The sequence below is a fragment of the Neoarius graeffei genome, chromosome 24 (genome assembly GCF_027579695.1).
Source record: "Neoarius graeffei isolate fNeoGra1 chromosome 24, fNeoGra1.pri, whole genome shotgun sequence".
Lineage (NCBI taxonomy): Eukaryota > Metazoa > Chordata > Actinopteri > Siluriformes > Ariidae > Neoarius > Neoarius graeffei.
This window is the reverse complement of record NC_083592.1, coordinates 41194963-41215427: the sequence shown is the minus strand read 5'-3', so window position 1 is coordinate 41215427 and position 20465 is coordinate 41194963.

The following is a 20465-nucleotide window of genomic DNA, read 5'->3' as shown; positions in this document are numbered from 1 at the left end:
GCAGACATCTTAGCCAGAGAGGATCGTTCATTTTTGTCAACCTGGAACGACCATCATTGAACAGAGGATAAATACTGGATACTCCCTATTAGTCAGACAGAACTGAGGATGCCTTTAGGATGAGAGGCGAAACGTTTTCAAGAGTCTTCAAGCAAGTCCAGTTGCTCTCTTCAACCAACCACAGGTTACTATGTACCTGGATGACTGAGATTCGTCACAGACATCTTGGATATGAATGTCATGGCAATATTTGGGCTTTCAGTAATTTCTTTGAACTGTTTTTTTCTGTGGCAAAATGATTGTACAGCATACATCTGTAATTTAAAAAAAAACCACTAGAATTTGGTGCATAAGTTTTCATTTTCTTTGGGTTTTCTGAAATCAACACAGGGTCAAAATTATACATACATGGTCAAAATTATACGTACAGCACACCTAATATTTGGGTAAAATGTCTCTTCCCAAGATTCACCTTGACCAAACATTTGTTTTTACCATGAACAAGCTTCTGGCAGAATTCTGGTTGGATATTTCATGACTCTTCATGGTAGAATTGGTAGAGTTCAATTAAATTTGATTTTTTTTTCTTGACATGGACTCGACTTATAAGTACGATCCATATATTTTCAATAGGGTCGAAGTCAGACTTGTTTTAAGCTTAATATTAGCCTGCTTTAACCTCCACGACCAGCTCTGATGCGTGTTTGGGTTCATTGTCCTGTTGTAACTCCCAAGTCGTGTTCACGTTCCTGATGGCTTATGCTGAAGAATTCTGAGGTAGTCCTCCTTCTTCATTATTCCATCCACTTTGTGCAATGAACCAGTTCCACTGGCAGCAAAACAGCCCCAGAGTATAATGATCTTACCACCACCACCAGCTGTACAGTGTCCCTCTGTACATGGTGGTCATTGTGGCCAAACAACTCAATCTTTGTCTCATCTGACCATACAGCTATCCTCCAGAAGGCTGTTTCTTTGTCCATGTGGTCAGCCTCAAACTTTAGTTAAGCTTGAAGGTGTCAATTTTGGAACAGGGTGTTATTTCTTGGATAGCAGCCTCTTAGTCTATGGTGATCTGAACTGTAGACAGTGATCCATCAGCTCATGGCAGGGTTATGCCATGGTGGTTCCCAGGTTGTTCCTGACCATCCAAACCAATTTCCTTTCAGCTGAGGGTGACAGTTTGGGTTTTCTTGAAGCAAAGTGGCCTGGCAAAGTGACTATACCTCACAATAACTTGGATACAATTGTTTGAATTGATCCTGGAATTTGCAGTTGTTTAGAAATGGCTCCAAGAGACATTTCGGAGTTGTGTATATCTGCAATCCTCTTTCTCAGATCTGCACTGAGCTCCTTGGACTTTCCCATTTTACTGTGTGTTGGTCAATCCAATGAGTGTTGTAAACAAACTCTTTTTATGAAGGCACAGAGAAGCTACCAGCTGTAGTCAATCATGATCGCTAACAGGAAGTTAAGAGACCTCGGCCTTGGCAAGATAAAAGACATTTTGGAAGTTTCAGCACCTCTGAATTAATAATCTAAGTGAGGGTACATAAATTTTTGACCCTATAGGTATAATTTTAACCCTGTGTTGATTTCAGAAAACCCAAAGAAAATGAAAACTTCTGCACCAAATTCTAGTGTTTTTTTTAATTAAAGATGCATGCTGTACAATCATTCTGCCACAGAAAAAGAACAGTTCAAAGAAATTACTGAAAGCCCAAATATTGCCATGACATTCATATCCAAGATGACATTCATGTCACTGTATGTAAACTTCTGACCACAACTGTAAATTGTCATGCAGATGTTTGCATGAATCATCTGTACTTGGCAATGTAATTATAATGACAGTTGTGCATTACTGCGTAAACCTGCATTCAAAGAGAATTCAGTTAAACAGATATGTGTACCTAACGTATTTGTGAGAGTGAGGAGAAAAAACGTACCTCAGATATAATCCTCATATGGACAGACAGGGATTGAGCTATTGTAGTTGAGGTGTACGAGGCCACAAGTCAAAGGATTAGTGGGAAAGGTTATTGTGTGTGTGTTTTTTTTTTTTTAAATAACACAAAAGCAGATTTCATTATTAGAAGGTTGAATGTACCATCTGTGCAGGAATAGTTTTTGCTCCATTCTAATACATCTCCCCGTATTACAATAATTCATAACACTGCCAGGGAATTGTGAACATGTGTATAAAGAGATTCAAGCAGTTGCATCAGGACACTCAAATTAAAGTAAACCTTTTTTTTTTGTGTTATTCTGAGCAAGACAATTACATTAATTGAAGTTTTTTTAACCTCGTAATGTCCGAGTGGGTCTTTTTTTTATTATGCATCTTTAAGGCATAAATCATATGTTAAAAATAAAGTATGAGTGTTTCGTGTGACATTGTGAGTGATAAAATGGAGAATATGAGAGAATTTTGTTTTGCATGCGCTCTTTCCACCACTGGTTATTTAGCCACTCCTGTTATCTTTCCTGTTACAAAAAAAACACACGAGTAAAAGTGCTGCTACTGTAGTAATAATTCATGTGAGTAAAGGTAAAAGTAGTGATGAAGAAAATTACTCGAGTAAGACAACTCAGTCATCTTGTGAAAATCTACTTGAATGATTACTTGAGTTGACACAACTTTACCAAAAAATGTTATATTTAACAGTTATTCCATGAAATCGAGTCATACATGAGCTGATAGTCAATGAGGCGCATAACGCTGAGTTGGCTACCCTTGACTTGCATTTGACGTCAAAGCAAAATAGAAACCCGGATGTCGGCCATGTTGGTGGATATACAAATGCGGGGTCAAGCGACATTCCATACAAAACATAGTCACAAGTGCGCAACTCTTTGTTTTTCCACTGCTTTAAGCATTCTTTTAGCTATGCCAGATCTTTGTGCTGTGTATGGTTGTGGTCACAACAGTACTCGTAACCGTGGCACATTCCGATTTTTTAGTATTCCGTCCGTGATTCAGAAAGAGGGCAAGGAAACTCTGAGGCTTAGTACGGAGAGGAGACGAGTACGACTGAACAACAGGGCTGATCTAACAGAGGCTAAAACCAAAACAGCTCGTGTTTGCAGTGATCATTTTATCTCAGGTGAGATTCCAAAGCTTTCTCAATAATATCATGGAAGAATTTTATTTCGTGTTGCTAGAATTTTGTTATAAAATGAGCGTTCTCTTGTCGTGGTTCGCTCGGTCGTTGTTATAATTTTAACACGTGTATTACCATTTCACTTCCAGGAGCGCCAGCAAAATTATACGATAGAAACAATCCAGACTGGGCACCCACTCAGAAAACAGGCTATTTCATCCAAGGTCGGACTCGATTCTTCGGCAGCCGAACCATATAGAATGCGATATCTGGGTACTTGATGGTCAGTAGAAGCGTCTTATCTTCAGAAAAGTCTGACTTTTTTAATTAATATGGGTCAGAATCACACATATCTATCTTCTGTTTGTATCGAATCTTTGCTCGGCCGTTCAAATCATGATAAGACTGAGAAAATTCAGCATTGTTTACAGACACGCTTTCAGAGGCTTCCATCCTAGTCGCTTCGTATATTCACCATCATGGCGGACGCTCATGACGTAGCACATTTTGATCACATGGTTGCAAGTCATCTATAAGCCATGTACGATGAGATTGAGTGGAATAACTGTTTTATTCTATCCACATTCACTGGATTTTGAGAAACAGAGCATTTTTATTTTGATTTTTTGCAAATTCGATAAATAAAAACTTTATACAAAATGTCCGACAAAATAATTTCCGTTTAGAATATAAACAAACTGGTGAAATGACAGGAGCAATTTGTGAAAAATGTGATGATAATAATAATAATTCTTGAAAAATAAAAAAAGATATGTTCTTAACATCAAATACTTTTATTCCATACTCTGTTGCGCTTTTTTTGGTATTTTTTGGGCTTTTCTTCTTCTTTAGGTTTTTTTGGCAGTTGGCAAACCAACTTCAAGGTGCATTACCACCACCAACTGGGCTGGAGTGTGGAACAGGAGATGGGGGGGGGACATAAAAACATTCTGTTTTCATTTACAGTTTACACAGCAGCCTTGGCTGGCATGGTGGTGTAGTGGTTAGCGCTGTCGCCTCACAGCAAGAAGGTCCGGGTTCGAGCCCCGTGGCCGGCGAGGGCCTTTCTGTGTGGAGTTTGCATGTTCTCCCCGTGTCCGCGTGGGTTTCCTCCGGGTGCTCCGGTTTCCCCCACAGTCCAAAGACATGCAGGTTAGGTTAACTGGTGACTCTAAATTGACCGTAGGTGTGGGTGTGAATGGTTGTCTGTGTCTATGTGTCAGCCCTGTGATGACCTGGCGACTTGTCCAGGGTGTACCCCGCCTTTTGCCCGTAGTCAGCTGGGATAGGCTCCAGCTTGCCTGCGACCCTGTAGAACAGGATAAAGCGGCTAGAGATAATGATAATGAGATGAGATGAGTTTACACAGCGTCCCAATAGGACTGTATGAAATAAAAAATGTGATCATTTCTTCATCACATGTTTGCACTCAAATCAGTTCGCACACTGCAAATTCTTTTATTATGTCCTTTTCTTTCAACACATTGAACCTTTCTGATATTTCAAAGAAATTTAGTTCAACTGTCTTGATGCTTAAAAAAAAACCTCTAAAAATGTTTTTTACTATGCTTGTCCTGTACTACATTTTTCTCTTCTTAAAGGTGAAAATGCCCTCGTTAGAGTTTAAAGTGCTCTCTTGTTAACCATAAGTAATTTTTAAGAAGAAGAAACCTTTATTCGTCATATGCGCACTTCAACCACAGTGAAATTCATCCTCTGCATTTAACCCATCTGAAACAGTGAACACACACACACACACACACACTCAGAGCAGTGGGCAGCCACACCAGAGCACCCAGGGAGCAGTCAGGGGTTAGGTACCTTGCTCAAGGGCACCTCAGCCCAAGGCCACCCCACGTCAACCTAACTGCATGACTTTGAATTGTGGGGGAAACTGGAGCACCCAGAGGAAACCCACACAGACACGGGGAGAACATGCAAACTCCACACAGAAAGGCCCTCGCCAGCCGCTGGGTTCGAACCCGGAACTTTCTTGCTGTGAGGCGACCGTGCTAACCACTACACCACCATGCCGCAAATTGCTAAGTACTTTGGAGTTTATACCACACTTACCTGGCTAATAGCTGATTATTTGTACGTTACAGCCACCAAAACATCCATGTCAGTCAAGATCACCATTCTCACTTTCCAGCTCTGTCCAGAACTCCAGAGGCTGGTGGTATTTACAGATGACGTCTCTCCATAGGGGTCTGGTCAAAGTCATTAAAGTCACAGTCATGCTTTCATGGGAGAAATTCCACATGCTTGGCACAGTGGGAGTGTGAGGAGTGATGAAAGGTGATTAGGTGGGCTTTGCCAGTTAATTGAAGAAAAGGGTATTTAGCAGAGGGGGGCTGAATACATGAGGAGGAAGTTATTTCCATAACAATATTTATATTTATTTTGTATGGCCATATTGGGATTCTCCAGTACACAGTTTCTAGAAACATTCAAAAAGTTGGAATAGCACCAATATCATTTGTTATAGCATCTGATTTCCAACGTCATGTTACATGCCATGGTTTGCATTCCTCATAGTTTCACATGGTTTGGGTGAAATAACATACCTCTTTTAAGTTATCCATAACATACCTCTCATAAGTTATCCATCCATCCATCCATCCATCCATTATCTGTAGCCGCTTATCCTGTCCCACAGGGTCGCAGGCAAGCTGGAGCCTATCCCAGCTGACTATGGGCGAGAGGCGGGGTACACCCTGGACAAGTCGCCAGGTCATCACAGGTCATAAGTTATCTAAAAAAAAACAAAAATCAAATGAAATAGGGGTCCTTCAGTAAAACTACAATTAACTAACAGGTGATAGAAATATATGTCTGGCATTCTTAGAACTGGTACAGGCTCATCTGATTACTACTTGTTTTGGTTTAGTTAAATCCCTGAGATTTATTTTCATGTGCACATTCTGCCCTCTGCTTAATGAAGGTTATGTTGACCAGTAATGTCTTTCTTCTTTTCATAAGACTATGATCCTGACGGGTGATGTAATGGTACATAATATCTCTCTTCTTTCATACAGTCATGTAATCTAAACCAGTGATGTAATGCTTCATCACCTGTTTACATTATACATAGATAACTTATCTTCATCATCATCATCCAATCACATAACTACAACACACTCTTGAATGTGAATATATACTCATGTTTGTCCTACAATAAACTGAGAAGCATCTCTGAGCAGCTGTGTCTGGGTCAGTGACTGTTTGCTCCCGGATCGATCCGTGAGGCAGAATCTCTGAGGCGGCAGAGGGCTACAGTCTTAGATCATACTTTGTCGATTCAATCTCCTTCGCTACTGGCAGAGATCAAAACCTAACAACAGGAAAGAAATGAAAAGAACCAAAAGGAAAGAAATCAAAGGGTTTTTTCTATGTCATCTGACAGATTAATAGAGATGTGAGTGAAGTGAAGTATTATTGAAGTGATTTATTCCTCTTATACCACGGCAATTAACCACCGCTAACTTTTCTATGTAACAAGCCACTTAACATTAGAGTAATACTACATTCATGGTGCCTTGTAAGTGGTAACATGCAAGCTGTAATCACGGCATCTCCCACTTGGCACATTCAATGTACAAAGTGAAATAAAAAGACATGAATGCCTCCACGAAAGTGTGTCTTTTGTTTGCTCTGTCAGAGCACATGAAGCTCATAGAAAGCTACTTTATCTGCACTGTTACAGTTACAAGCCTGAGTGGCTACCGGTACTGTTCTACAATAGCGACCTTCAAACATTCATGCAGCATTTTGAGCTGAAATTTCAGCCCAACAACAACAGCAGGCAACATCAAGTATTATTATACATACAGGATACTTTTTCGATGGAATAAACGTGTCCTATTCCCTTCTAGCGGGTTTCATTCATTTGGTTTGATAGCATGCAATATTGTTAGCATATCGCTTATCCTACGTGTATTGTGTCACTCTACCCAGTGGAGAATAAGCGTTGAATATGGTTTACGATATTGCATAGTTGTCAAGACAACATGACGTCACACGTCGGAGACGTAAAACTTCCACGCTAGTGAGCGACTGTGACAATTTGTAAACAAACATGGCTGCCAGGTTTGCTTTGTTAAATATGGAAGATTTTGAGAGAATTTTGAAAGAGAAAGATGCGTTGAACACCCGAAAGGAATGTATTATAATAATAATAATAATAATAATAATAGGGTGGCACGGTGGTGTAGTGGTTAGCGCTGTCGCCTCAGAGCAAGAAGGTCCGGGTTCGAGCCCCGTGGCCGGCGAGGGCCTTTCTGTGCGGAGTTTGCATGTTCTCCCCGTGTCCGCGTGGGTTTCCTCCGGGTGCTCCGGTTTCCCCCACAGTCCAAAGACATGCAGGTTAGGTTAACTGGTGACTCTAAATTGACCGTAGGTGTGAATGTGAGTGTGAATGGTTGTCTGTGTCTATGTGTCAGCCCTGTGATGACCTGGCGACTTGTCCAGGGTGTACCCCGCCTTTCACCCGTAGTCAGCTGGGATAGGCTCCAGCTTGCCTGCGACCCTGTAGAACAGGATAAAGCGGCTACAGATGATGAGATAATAATAATAATAATATTGGCTGGCTTTTTTGATGGTATATCACATATATTCCATTCAGCTAGCATGATATTGAACTCATCTTCAACTCATTCAATATCGTGCTAGCTGAATGGAATATATCTGATAGACCACTCAACGCCAGCCAATATTATTTAAGTGTTAGCAGCAGGCTAGCCAGCAGACAATAGCAAGTTCTGTTAGCAGCAGGCTAGCTGGCTAATGTTAGTGATAACTAATATTGATGATTACCTTCACAATAAGCTATAAACTTATTTAAAAGTAGAGAAGCAGGACTCAACACTGTTCACAGTGTGAGCGACCATGTTGATTTAACAGCACGCAATAAATGAGGAAGGAACTGGTAATTGAGTAGATTGCTTCCAGATTGAGGTGGTGATTTCGTTGGTTTTCACGAGTTGCAGAAGAGGAAATACAAGATGCAACTTCGCCTCAAATGCAGAATAACTATTAACAGTCGTTCTGTATAACAACAATGCTGCAGAGTATATTAAATCTAACTTCCAGTTGTCTGCGCATAATCATACTAGAAATAGTTTTGGTTCATTTATTGTAAATCACATTGGTTCTTTTAGTAAAAATAGTTTCTATCATACTGGTGCTGAGTTATGGAATGACCTACCTGTTTCTGTTAAAATGTTAAGGAGTAAAGATGATTTAAAGAAAACTGTTAAGGAACATTTTATGTCACAATTGTTAAACCCTTTTAGTTATGCTGTCATAGTTAGTTGCCGGAGTCCCTGCTTGTACTCAGTGCAATATGTATACTGTTCCTACTTATTCAGGTGACATTGGGCATACCTAACAACCTGTGTTTTCTCTCTCTTCTCCCCCCCCAAAAAAAATCTGTCCCTCTGAGTTACATGTCAGTCCTGGGATCGAGATGCTGGCCTCTTCTGCTCCTTGAACCTGCCTGGTCCATCCTGGTGCCCTGTGTCTGGTTGGAGTCTCATCGCATCGCTCCTGTGGAGGGCGACCCCATGTGGACAGTTGGGGCTCGCGCCTGGAGGACGCTCTGGACTCTTGCAGTGGTGCTTTTGTGGCTGGGGACTGCAGTTGACTTGCTGACTTTAGGACCGCAGTTGACTTGCTGACTTTGGGACTGCGGTTGTCGTGAACGGTTTTGCACTCGGGTTTCCGTTGGTGGGGGGTTTATAGCATCAACGAAGCTGACTTTGTTAGGACTGTTAATGTTATGGTCATGTTGTCTGTTGTTGCCCGGATGGGGATGGGTTCCCTTTTGAGTCTGGTTCCTCTCGAGGTTTCTTCCTCATGTCGTCTGAGGGAGTTTTTCCTTGCCACCGTCGCCACAGGCTTGCTCATTGGGGATAGATTAGGGATAAAATTAGCTCATATTTTAAATCGTTCAAATTCTGTAAAGCTGCTTTGCGACAATGTTTATTGTTAAAAGCGCTATACAAATAAACTTGACTTGACTTGACTTGACTTAAACGAGGGCGGCACGGTGGTGTAGTGGTTAGCGCTGTCGCCTCACAGCAAGAAGGTCCTGGGTTCGAGCCCCGGGGCCGGCGAGGGCCTTTCTGTGTGGAGTTTGCATGTTCTCCCCGTGTCCGCGTGGGTTTCCTCCGGGTGCTCCGGTTTCCCCCACAGTCCAAAGACATGCAGGTTAGGTTGACTGGTGACTCTAAAAATTGACCGTAGGTGTGAATGTGAGTGTGAATGGTTGTCTGTGTCTATGTGTCAGCCCTGTGATGACCTGGCGACTTGTCCAGGGTGTACCCTGCCTTTCGCCCATAGTCAGCTGGGATAGGCTCCAGCTTGCCTGCGACCCTGTAGAAGGATAAAGCGGCTAGAGATAATGAGATGAGATGACTTAAACGACAACCAAGATGATTTTATGTATTATTAGTTCAGGGTGTTTAAAAAAAATGGATATAATTTCACAATATAATAACTTTACCAATTCTCATTCAATTGACCTCAAATTTTAACAGCATGTGTGGAAACAGGTCAAAAGTTTATGTTTAATGTTTTTTTGTTTTTATCTTTTTAGGTAGGGGCGGCACGGTGGTGTAGTGGTTAGCACTGTCGCCTCACAGCAAGAAGGTCCTGGGTTCGAGCCCCGGGGCCGGCGAGGGCCTTTCTGTGTGGAGTTTGCATGTTGTCCGCGTGGGTTTCCTCCGGGTGCTCCGGTTTCCCCCACAGTCCAAAGACATGCAGGTTAGGTTAACTGGTGACTCTAAATTGACCGTAGATGTGAGTGTGAATGGTTGTCTGTGTCTATGTGTCAGCCCTGTGATGACCTGGCGACTTGTCCAGGGTGTACCCCGCCTTTCGCCCGTAGTCAGCTGGGATAGGCTCCAGCTTGCCTGCGACCCTGTAGAACAGGATAAAGCGGCTAGAGATAATGAGATGAGATCTTTTTAGGTATAGAAATGCCATTCACTGGAAAAGAAAAGGCATTTTGTGTGTTAAAGTATGCTCGAACACAGTCGAACAAGATTGTGCAGTATGCATTTATGAGAGAATTCTCTAAAAATGCACCAACTGTTAGCATGTTAGTATACTAACTGTTAGCATGTTAGTATGCTAACTCTTAGCATGCTAGTGTGCTAACTGTTAGCATGCTAGTATGCTAACTGTTAGCATGCAAGCATGATAGCTGTTCTGCTACAGCTCAGCAAGCACACTTTGCATTTTCTCTGTTCCAGTTTCCCACACAGTCCAAAGACATGCAGGTTAGGCTAATTGGTGGCTCTAAATTGACCGCAGGTGTAAACGTGAGTGTGAATGGTTGTTTGTCTCTATGTGTCAGCCCTGCGATGATCTGGCTACTTGTCCAGAGTGTACCCCACCTCTCACCCATAGTCAGCTGGGATAGGCTCCAGCTTGCCTGCAACCCTGTACAGGATAAGTGGTTACAGATAATGGACAGGGCGGCACGGTGGTGTAGTGGTTAGCACTGTCGCCTCACAGCAAGAAGGTCCTGGGTTCGAGCCCCGGGGCCGGCAAGGGCCTTTCTGTGTGGAGTTTGCATGTTCTCCCTGTGTCCGTGTGGGTTTCCTCCGGGTGCTCCGGTTTCCCCCACAGTCCAAAGACATGCAGGTTAGGTTAACTGGTGACTCTAAATTGACCGTAGGTGTGAATGTGAGTGTGAATGGTTGTCTGTGTCTATGTGTCGCCCTGTGATGACCTGGCGACTTGTCCAGGGTGTACCCCGCCTTTCGCCCGTAGTCAGCTGGGATAGGCTCCAGCTTGCCTGCGCCCCTGTAGAAGGATAAAGCGGCTAGAGATAATGAGATGAGATGAGATAATGGACAGATAGATGGATGGATGGATGGATGCACCAGCTGCAATGCAGATTTGGACATGGCACAAAAAGTTCAAAGAGGAACTTTGTCTGTGCAGGGCTAAAGAATCTGGACAACTACTAGCATCGAAAGAGACGGTCGAGCAGGTTTGCGAAAAACTCTTGCGAAGCCCTAAGAAGTCCATAAGAAGAGCAAGCCTGGAAACCCAGATTCCTCCAACGACAGTTTGGTGTGTCCTGAGGAAACATTTGCGCATGAAACCCTACAAGTTGCATCTCGTTCAATGCCATGTCTCAGGTGGCGCGAATATTGAAAATTTGTGAAATCATTCATGGAATCCACATACCTTTGAATCTCCCATTCAAATATTGAGGAATAAATCTTGTATTGCTCAACATTAAGCCTGTTCAGCTGCATTTGCCTAGACTATGTAGTTTCTGGGATATTTACATCTCAAATAATATCAAATTTTTGAAACACCCTGTACTATTTACGTTCTTGTCTTTCCAATTATCGTATATGTTATAAACTTTTTTTGCTGACTAGTCTCATCTCATTATCTCTAGCCGCTTTATCCTGTTCTACAGGGTCGCAGGCAAGCTGGAGCCTATCCCAGCTGACTACGGGCGAAAGGCGGGGTACACCCTGGACAAGTCGCCAGGTCATCACAGGGCTGACACATAGACACAGACAACCATTCACACTCACATTCACACCTACGGTCAATTTAGAGTCACCAGTTAACCTAACCTGCATGTCTTTGGACTGTGGGGGAAACCGGGGCACCCGGAGGAAACCCACGCGGACACGGGGAGAACATGCAAACTCCACACAGAAAGGCCCTCGCCGGCCACGGGGCTCGAACCCGGACCTTCTTGCTGTGAGGCGACAGCGCTAACCACTACACCACCATGCCACCCCTTGCTGACTAGTGTACTTTGCTAATGTGCCTTTTTCCGGTTGTCATTTTCTTTTCTCTTTTCAGAAGACCACAATGGAAATAAGTTCATTGCTTTTTGTGTTATCCTCGGTAATGTATTGATTTTTACAGTATGTGTTTTATATACATGTACTTTTATTGCCAAATAAATCAAATCAAGAAGAAGAAGAAGCCTTTATTTGTCACATGGACACTCAAGCACAGTGAAATTCGTCCTCTGCATTTCATCCATCTGAAGCAGTGAACACACACACATGAGCAATGAGCACACACACTTACCCAGAGCAGTGGGTAGCTATGCTACAGTGCCCAGGGAGCAGTTGGGGGTTAGGTGCCTTGCTCAAGGGCACCCCAGCCCAAGGCCGTCCCATGTTAACCTAACCGCATGTCTTTGGACTGTGGGGGGAAACCGGAGCACCCGGAGGAAACCCACACAGACACGGAGAGAACATGCAAACTCCACACAGAAAGGCCCCTGTCAGCCACTGGGCTTGAACCCAGAACCTTCTTGCTGCAAGGCAACAGCGCTAACCACTACACCACTATGCCACCTGCACAACTCACCAGCTTCTATTTTTTCCTCTTTCTCTCTTAAAGTTAATAAAAGATTCAGATTGTCATGTCACTGAGAAACCACAAAGCACAAAGAGCTCTGTTCTGAAAACTTTCCCATATCAGAAAACTTTACAGTTACAGCTTTATCTTGAACTGTTACAAGGCACTGACACCTGAGATGCCTTCTAGAAATACTAAATAAACATCTGCTCACAGAAATCATCACCGTATAAACCATTAATATTTGTTTATGTGGAGCATTTGCCATACAGTTGTTCCCTGTGTGGGTTGTTACTACAGAGACAAGGTAGATGTAAACTTCTGAATTGATATTAAATTTTTAAAAAATAATTAATATACTATTTGGCCATTTTTATTGTCCTCAGGGATTGCAAACTCCTGAACACTTGCTTCCTCTTGTTCCAGAAAGGGAGGGACTCTGTTCATGTTCTTCACAGATCAGTACCAGTCCTGGAGGCTCGGCTGCAGTGTCCGGATGATGTAATTATTTCCCATTGGCACCTGGGAAACGGGCAGCTTAGGAAGGCATCGCTCACCGCCAAGTGTGCAGATGTTTCTAATTGCTTTCCATTACCAAGAATAACAGCTGTTTATATCTATCAGCATATAATTCACAAGAGTTCCAGAGATGTTAGGAAAGCATATCCCACCTGGTGACCATCGCTGCTTGTCAGATCTAGGAGAATGACATTTCTGGTTGCTTGAGTTTGGAAGGAGCATTCAATGAAAGGAAGTGTCACCTTCAGTCATCTTTATTTTAGTATCTGAGCATGTGAGTGCTCAGGAGCTACAGGAAATCCTGTGTGCAGAATACAGCTTCATAGTTAGTCAGTAATGGAAAAATAGATCTGAATGAAAGGCTTTGGACTTGATTGTATCATGGAAACAGGGTTGGAAGAAGTGCATGACCAAACTAGCCCAATTACCAATAACACACTCTCAAAGTATTACACTCCAAAATGATGACTACCATTGTCAAATATAGTGTAGCATTTAAAAATGAACATTTAACAGTTATTCCATAAAATCGAGTCATATGTGAGCTGATAGCTGGTGGTACGGTGGTGTCATGGTTGGCAATGACGCCTCACAGTAATAAGGTTCTGGGTTCGAGCCCAGTGGCTGACGGGGGCCTTTCTGTGTGGAGTTTGCATGTTCTCCCCATGTCTGCGCAGGTTTCCTCTGGGTGCTCCGGTTTCCCCCAAAGACATGCAGGTTAGGCTAATTGGTGGCTCTGAATTGACCTTTGATGTGAATGTGAATGGTTGTTTGTCTCTATGTTTCAGCCCTGCGATGATCTGGCGACTTGTCCAGGGTGTACCCCGCCTCTTGCCCACAGTCAGCTGGGATAGGCTCCAGCTTGCCCACGACCCTACACAGGATAAGTGGTTACAGATAATGGATGGATGGATGATACACTCAATGATGACATTTTCAGTTTGTAATGTTGTCTCATCTCATCTCATTATCTCTAGCCGCTTTATCCTGTTCTACAGGGTCGCAGGCAAGCTGGAGCCTATCCCAGCTGACTACTGGCGAAAGGCTGGGTACACCCTGGACAAGTCGCCAGGTCATCACAGGGCTGACACATAGACACAGACAACCATTCATACCTACGGTCAATTTAGAGTCACCCGTTAACCTAACCTGCGTGTCTTTGGACTGTGGGGGTAACCGGAGCACCTGGAGGAAACCTATGCAGGGTCGCAGGCAAGCTGGAACCTATCCCAGCTGACTACGGGCGAAAGGCGGGGTACACCATGGACAAGTCGCCAGGTCATCACAGGGCTGACACATAGACACAGACAACCATTCACACTCACATTCACACCTACGGTCAATTTAGAGTCACCAGTTAACCTAACCTGCATGTCTTTGGACTGTGGGGGTAACCGGAGCACCTGGAGGAAACCTATGCAGACACGGGGAGAACATGCAAACTCCACACAGAAAGGCCCACGCCGGCCCCGGGGCTTGAACCCGGACCTTCTTGCTGTGAGGCGACAGCGCTAACCACTACACCACCGTGCCGCCCTTGTAATGTTGTATAATTAATAATAGGTCATTATTAGATATAAAATTGTTCAATAGAGCATGTCGCATTATGATGAATAGTGATGCATGCATCTGAGGCTTACGTAGTACGGAGAGGAGACGAGTACGGCTGAACAACATCGGCAGGGCTGATCTAACAGAGGCTAAAACCAAAACAGCTTGTGTTTGCAGTGATCATTTTATTTCAGGTGAGATTCAAACCCTTTCTTAATAATATCATGGAAGAATTTTATTTCATGTTGATAGAATTTTGTTATAAAATGAGCATTCTCTTGTCGTGGTTCACTCGGTCGTTGTTATCATTTTCACTTCTGGGAGCGCTAGCAAAATTATACAATAGAAACAATCCAGACTGGGCACCCACTCAGAAAATGGGCTATGTTTCGTCCAAGGTTGGACTCGATTCTTTGGCAACCAAACCATATAGAACACGATATCTGGGTACTTGATGGTTAGTAGAAGCATCTTATCATCAGAAAAGTCTGAGATTTTTAAATTATATGAGTCAAAATCACACATATCTATCTTCTCTTTGTATCGAATCTTCGCTCAACTGTTCAAATCGTCGTAATACTGAGAAAATTCAGCACTGTTTACAGACACGCTGTCAGAGGTTGCCATCCCAGTTGCTTTGTATATCCACCATCATGGCGGACGCTCATGACATAGCACATTTTGATCACATGGTTGCAAGTCATCTATATATTTAATGAGTCAATATTTAAAACAAAACAAAATATGCTTTTCTAAAAAAATTATGGTCAGTGGCGTTGTGGTGCAACATGTCATGTTACTGTCTGATGGCTGCAGGGTCCTGGGTTACATTCTGTGTTACAGTGATTCACCTCAGATCTGTCTGGATTTCTTCTGGTTTCTCCAGTTTCCTTCCACCTCCTAAAAGCATGACTCTAATTTGCTCCAGGTATGAATGTGTGTATGCATGGTGCCCAGCAACAGACTGGCATCCCATCCATTGTGTATTCCTGCTTTGCACTCACCATTATGAGCTCTGGAATAGGGACAAGGATAAAGCAGGTACTCCATATCAAAGAAGGACTGAATGAAGGTTGCAGACTACAACAAGAAGATTCATGCAGTGAAGGCAGTTTATTACTGTATTTCTGTTTTAGATGCATTTAAATAGTCACAAAACCATCACTTTAAGGCACCTCTTTCAAACACAATCCTAATCATAATCACATACTGCACATACACTCACCAGCCACTTTAACAGGAACTTGTTCCTGATTCTAAGATTCCTGTTCTTGGCTGCAGGACTGAAACCCAATGTGGTCTTCTGCTGTTGCATGCTGAGATGCTTTTCTGCTCACCACAGTTGTAATGATGATGAGTTGAATTACGTATGAGTTACTATATCCTTACTGGCAGCTCGAAGCAATCTGGCCATTTTCCTCTGACCTCTCTTATCAACAAGGCATTTGTTTCCACCCGCAGAACTGTCACCCACTCATTCCTCATTCGATGCTTTTTTTTGTTGTTTTTCGCACCATTCTGTGTAAACTCTAGAGACTGTTGTTAGTGAAAACCCCAGGAGATCAGCAGTTTCTGAAATACTCAAACTAGTCCATCTGGCTCAAACTGACACCCATGCCACAGTGAAAGTCACAATTTGAGATCACAATTTTTCCCATTCTGTTTGAACATTGTGAACATTAACTGAAGGTCTTGATTTGTATCTGCATGATTTTATGCATCGTGCTGCTGTCAAGGGATCGGCTGATTAGAGAACTGCAGAAAACAGCAGGTGTATGGGTGTACCTAATAAAGTGGCCAGTGAATGTAGGTAATTGTCTATGCATTTAATGTTTGCTTTAATATAAAGGTCTGTGATTAAAGCATTGATCAAAATTAATTCAGTTTCTGCAAAAAAATACCCACACCGTATACTTAGACTGAAAAAATTTAGCCAAGTTAAAAGTAGCCCTGTTCTGTGGTCACACTTGGAAACCTTGGCTGCACAAGCATATTAATATTTTTTCTTCTAGCTATACATTTACCTGAACTTCTTTTGTTGTTAGTATGAACAGCAAGAGTGCTTGTTCTTAGCTTAGAAAGGGATAAAATCACAGTTAACCACATTTATAATGCATATACTGTATATAATTATCTACAGTGCATAGGCATATTTATTGTATCCACATTCACTGGATATGAGCAATCGTGTGCTCTGATTGGCTACTCTACCACTAGGATATCAGCTCTTATACTGTGAGTAGAGTAAAACAAAATGGCGGAGCACATCAAGTCAGATATATCACCTTGTTATCAAGTATTTAAAAGAAACAGAAATAACTAAAAGACAAGTGTTGCCAGGCAAAACAAAACCTCACCCAGCAGCACTTATTTTATGCCTATATGTTGATAATGGTAATATTTCTCAATAATCAGCTGTCAGATTATAGTCCTATAAAAATCCATGACCTTGAGTTTGACATTTCAGTCATTCAAGGTCAAAGGTCATGGCAGCAACTGAAAGTCCATATGGGACTTCTTATAAGTTGATAATGGTAAAAATTTGGCTATCGTGAACCGTTTTCAAGTTACAGCCCTCTGAAAATTCATGACCTTGAGTTTGACCTTTCAAGGTCACTCAAGGTCAAAGATCATGGTGCCAAATGAAAGGCCATATGGGAGTTCGTATACAGTATGCTCATACAGTAAACATCTGTCTATCGGCAACCGTTTTTGAGTTATAATGGAAAATATGTTATTTTGACCGATGACCTTGGACCCCCCCCCCCCAGCATTTAACCCCCAACCGCTACAGAGACTGTCCAAGCTACCCCATCATGCAGTATATGGTTGGAAGCAGAATTGAAAGATGCACATTTTGGTTTTGATTTGAAGTAAAAATCATGAATTTGAAGAAAGCTATTGCAAAAAAAAGATTTTGACCTTTTCAGTGACCTTGACCCAATTACCCCCAAAATTTAATCAGGTAATCTACGGACCATGCCCACCTACTCTGATAATTTGAAGTCAATCGGTGCAACTGTCTAGACGCTAGATTGTTAACAGCCAGACACACAAGCAAACAGACAAACAAATGAAAAGTTGTGCAGAGCACGATACTTGCGAAAATCCCCCAAAAAGCAGACGTTATGGCCGATTAGGTGTTTTTACAAGATTTGACCTTGGTGACCTTGACCCACCAAAAACTAATGATGTCTCTGTGTGACCTGTGCATTTTGGTGGAGATTGGTCAAGTAATGACGACCCTAGAGCACCAACAAACAAACAAACGGACAGATCGCCAATTTTCGCAAGTAACAAACTGCATTGATTATAATACCTCGCCCCAGTGACTCTGTTGTGGGTGAGATAAATATAGTCCCCCCCCCAATATCTCAATATCTCCTGTTCCACACTCCAGCTCAGTCGGTGGCAGTAATGCACCTTTAAATTGGTTTCCCAACCACCAAAAAAACCCTAAAGAAGAAGAAGAAGAAGAAGAAGAAAATGGTGGATTGTGTTGCTGAACCAACTGAGGATGAAATAAAAACTCTACTCAAAAAAAAATTATATGGAATAAAAGTACAGGGTTAGTCAAAATTATGTTAACACGTAAAAACAAAACATACATCACATGTGCAAGATGATTTACAGGACAATCTCAACCTGTTCACCATCGTGTTCAACACTCAAAAACCAGCGAGCAACAATACCATTTAATCTGTCACCCATGGCGTACGTCTATCTGCAGGAGAAAAATAATCCATTAGTGTTAACATAATTTTGACTAACCCTGTATTTGATGGGAAGAATATATCTATTTTTTTTTTATTTTTCAAGAATTATTATTATAGCAGGCTTTCGTCTAAACAGGGGAACAGGGGCGCTGCGCCCTCTTACTCTCGGCGTGCGCCCCCTTACCGACTCCGTGAAAACATCCCAGCAACACTACGTGACAATGTGTCTGATCATCAAATATGTTATAATTGCTCCAAAAATATTCTAATCATAGTAGATACACCGCCAGACGGTGCAAAAACAATCCGAATTGGCGTTTTCCAGACTGAGGCGCTATGTTGTTTAGTTGTCGCGGCTGCTCTCGCGAGATTTGACATGGGTTACATACAAGGTCAGCTGACTTGTAGAGCGAGATTTCTCGAGACTGAATGACTTTTCACCCACCGGCGCGGGAGCTTTTGACAGAAGTAGTTCGCGAGTTGTTTTTGTTGACACTTGGGCATTTAAAGATGTCATCCCGCGGCACGAAGCGGAAGAAAGCCAAAGACTGTCCGGGGCAGAAGAAGATTAGGCCAAATTAAAAAAAAAAAAGTGTGTTTCCGGTAACCCGACCGATCGAGAATTTCCGTGTCGAAATTGCCGTCCGTAAAGTTTTTATTACAAATTTCCCGCGATATTTTAGTGTAAGCGGCGTTAGTTTGTCATAATTTTTTGTTTCAACGCATTCAAGTTGTGAAAGAAACGATAAAAAGTAAAATGCTTCGCCACTTCTATCAGCCCTCCTCCATAAACTGAGCCGAGCCGCCATTTTGAATCCTCATTCAAGGCTGTAATGCAAATTGCTTCCTTTTCAGTATACAAGTGCACTTCCATGGCAGGGAAAAACACTACATTTTGCCGCCTATGTAGTCCCCTATTTATACAAATAGGAGTCATTCAGGATTCAGCCATGTTTTTGCTCGACCCAAGTTCTACAGTAGGCTCGGCTAGGCCGTCTGCTTGTAATGGAAGTAGCCTAGCCTAGGACGTTATTTTCACGTTATTTCTTGATAAGGTGTTTTCACGTTATTACATGAAAATATCATGAAATATTGCTTCCGTAGATCATAACTCGAACTCTCGCGATATTTTTTTTATTCGTAAAAGATTTAAAACACTTATTTTATTATGATGTGTGGTATAAAGGATTCTGTGCCAAAATACTATTTTGTAAGATGTTTACTTGTGTTAATTTTTTCGAACAAAATTAAAAAAAAGAAAAAAAAAACTTTCCTACCTACCGACCTTATTTTAGTATTTCATGTTACCAGAAACACACTATTTTTTTTTTTTTGGCCTTACTTCTTTCTTTTTCAATGTTGACAGACAATTTGTTACAATTTCCCTCTCAGATAGCCTCAGAATGTCCCATTGGAGCATTTTTCAAAGGCTTTGCACGGCGGGGGGGGACAACCGGCACCATCTCCCCCCCCACTTCGCTCCCTCGCCATGGTGAGCGCCCTCATACTAAATTTTTCTAGAAAAAACCCTGTTATAGCATTTTTCACAAATTGGTACTGTTATTTTGCCGGTTTACTTACATTCTCATCTCATTATCTCTAGCCACTTTATCCTTCTACAGGGTCACAGGCAAGCTGGAGCCTATCCCAGCTGACTACGGGTGAAAGGCGGGGTACACCCTGAACAAGTCGCCAGGTCATCACAGGGCTGACACATAGACACAGACAACCATTCACACTCACATTCACACCTACGGTCAATTTAGAGTCACCAGTTAACCTAACCTGCATGTCTTTGGACTGTGGGGGAAACCGGAGCACCCGGAGGAAACCCATGCGGACACGGGGAGAACATGCAAACTCCACACAGAAAGGCCCTCGCCGGCCACGGGGCTCGAACCCGGACCTTCTTGCTGTGAGGCGACAGCGCTAACCACTACACCACCATGCCGCCTACTTACATTCTAAGTGGAAATTATTTTGTCGGACATTTTGTACAAAGTTTTTATTTATTGAATTTGCAAAAAATAAAAATGCTGTTTCTCAAAATCCGGTGAATGTGGATAGAATAAATGGTGGTGTAGTGGTTAGCATGGTCGCTTCACAGCAAGAAGGTTCCAGGTTCGAACCCAGTGGCCGGTGAGGGCCTTTCTGTGTCGAGTTTGCATGTTGTCTGCATGGGTTTCCTCCGGGTGCTCCGGTTTCCCCCACAGTCCAAAGTCAT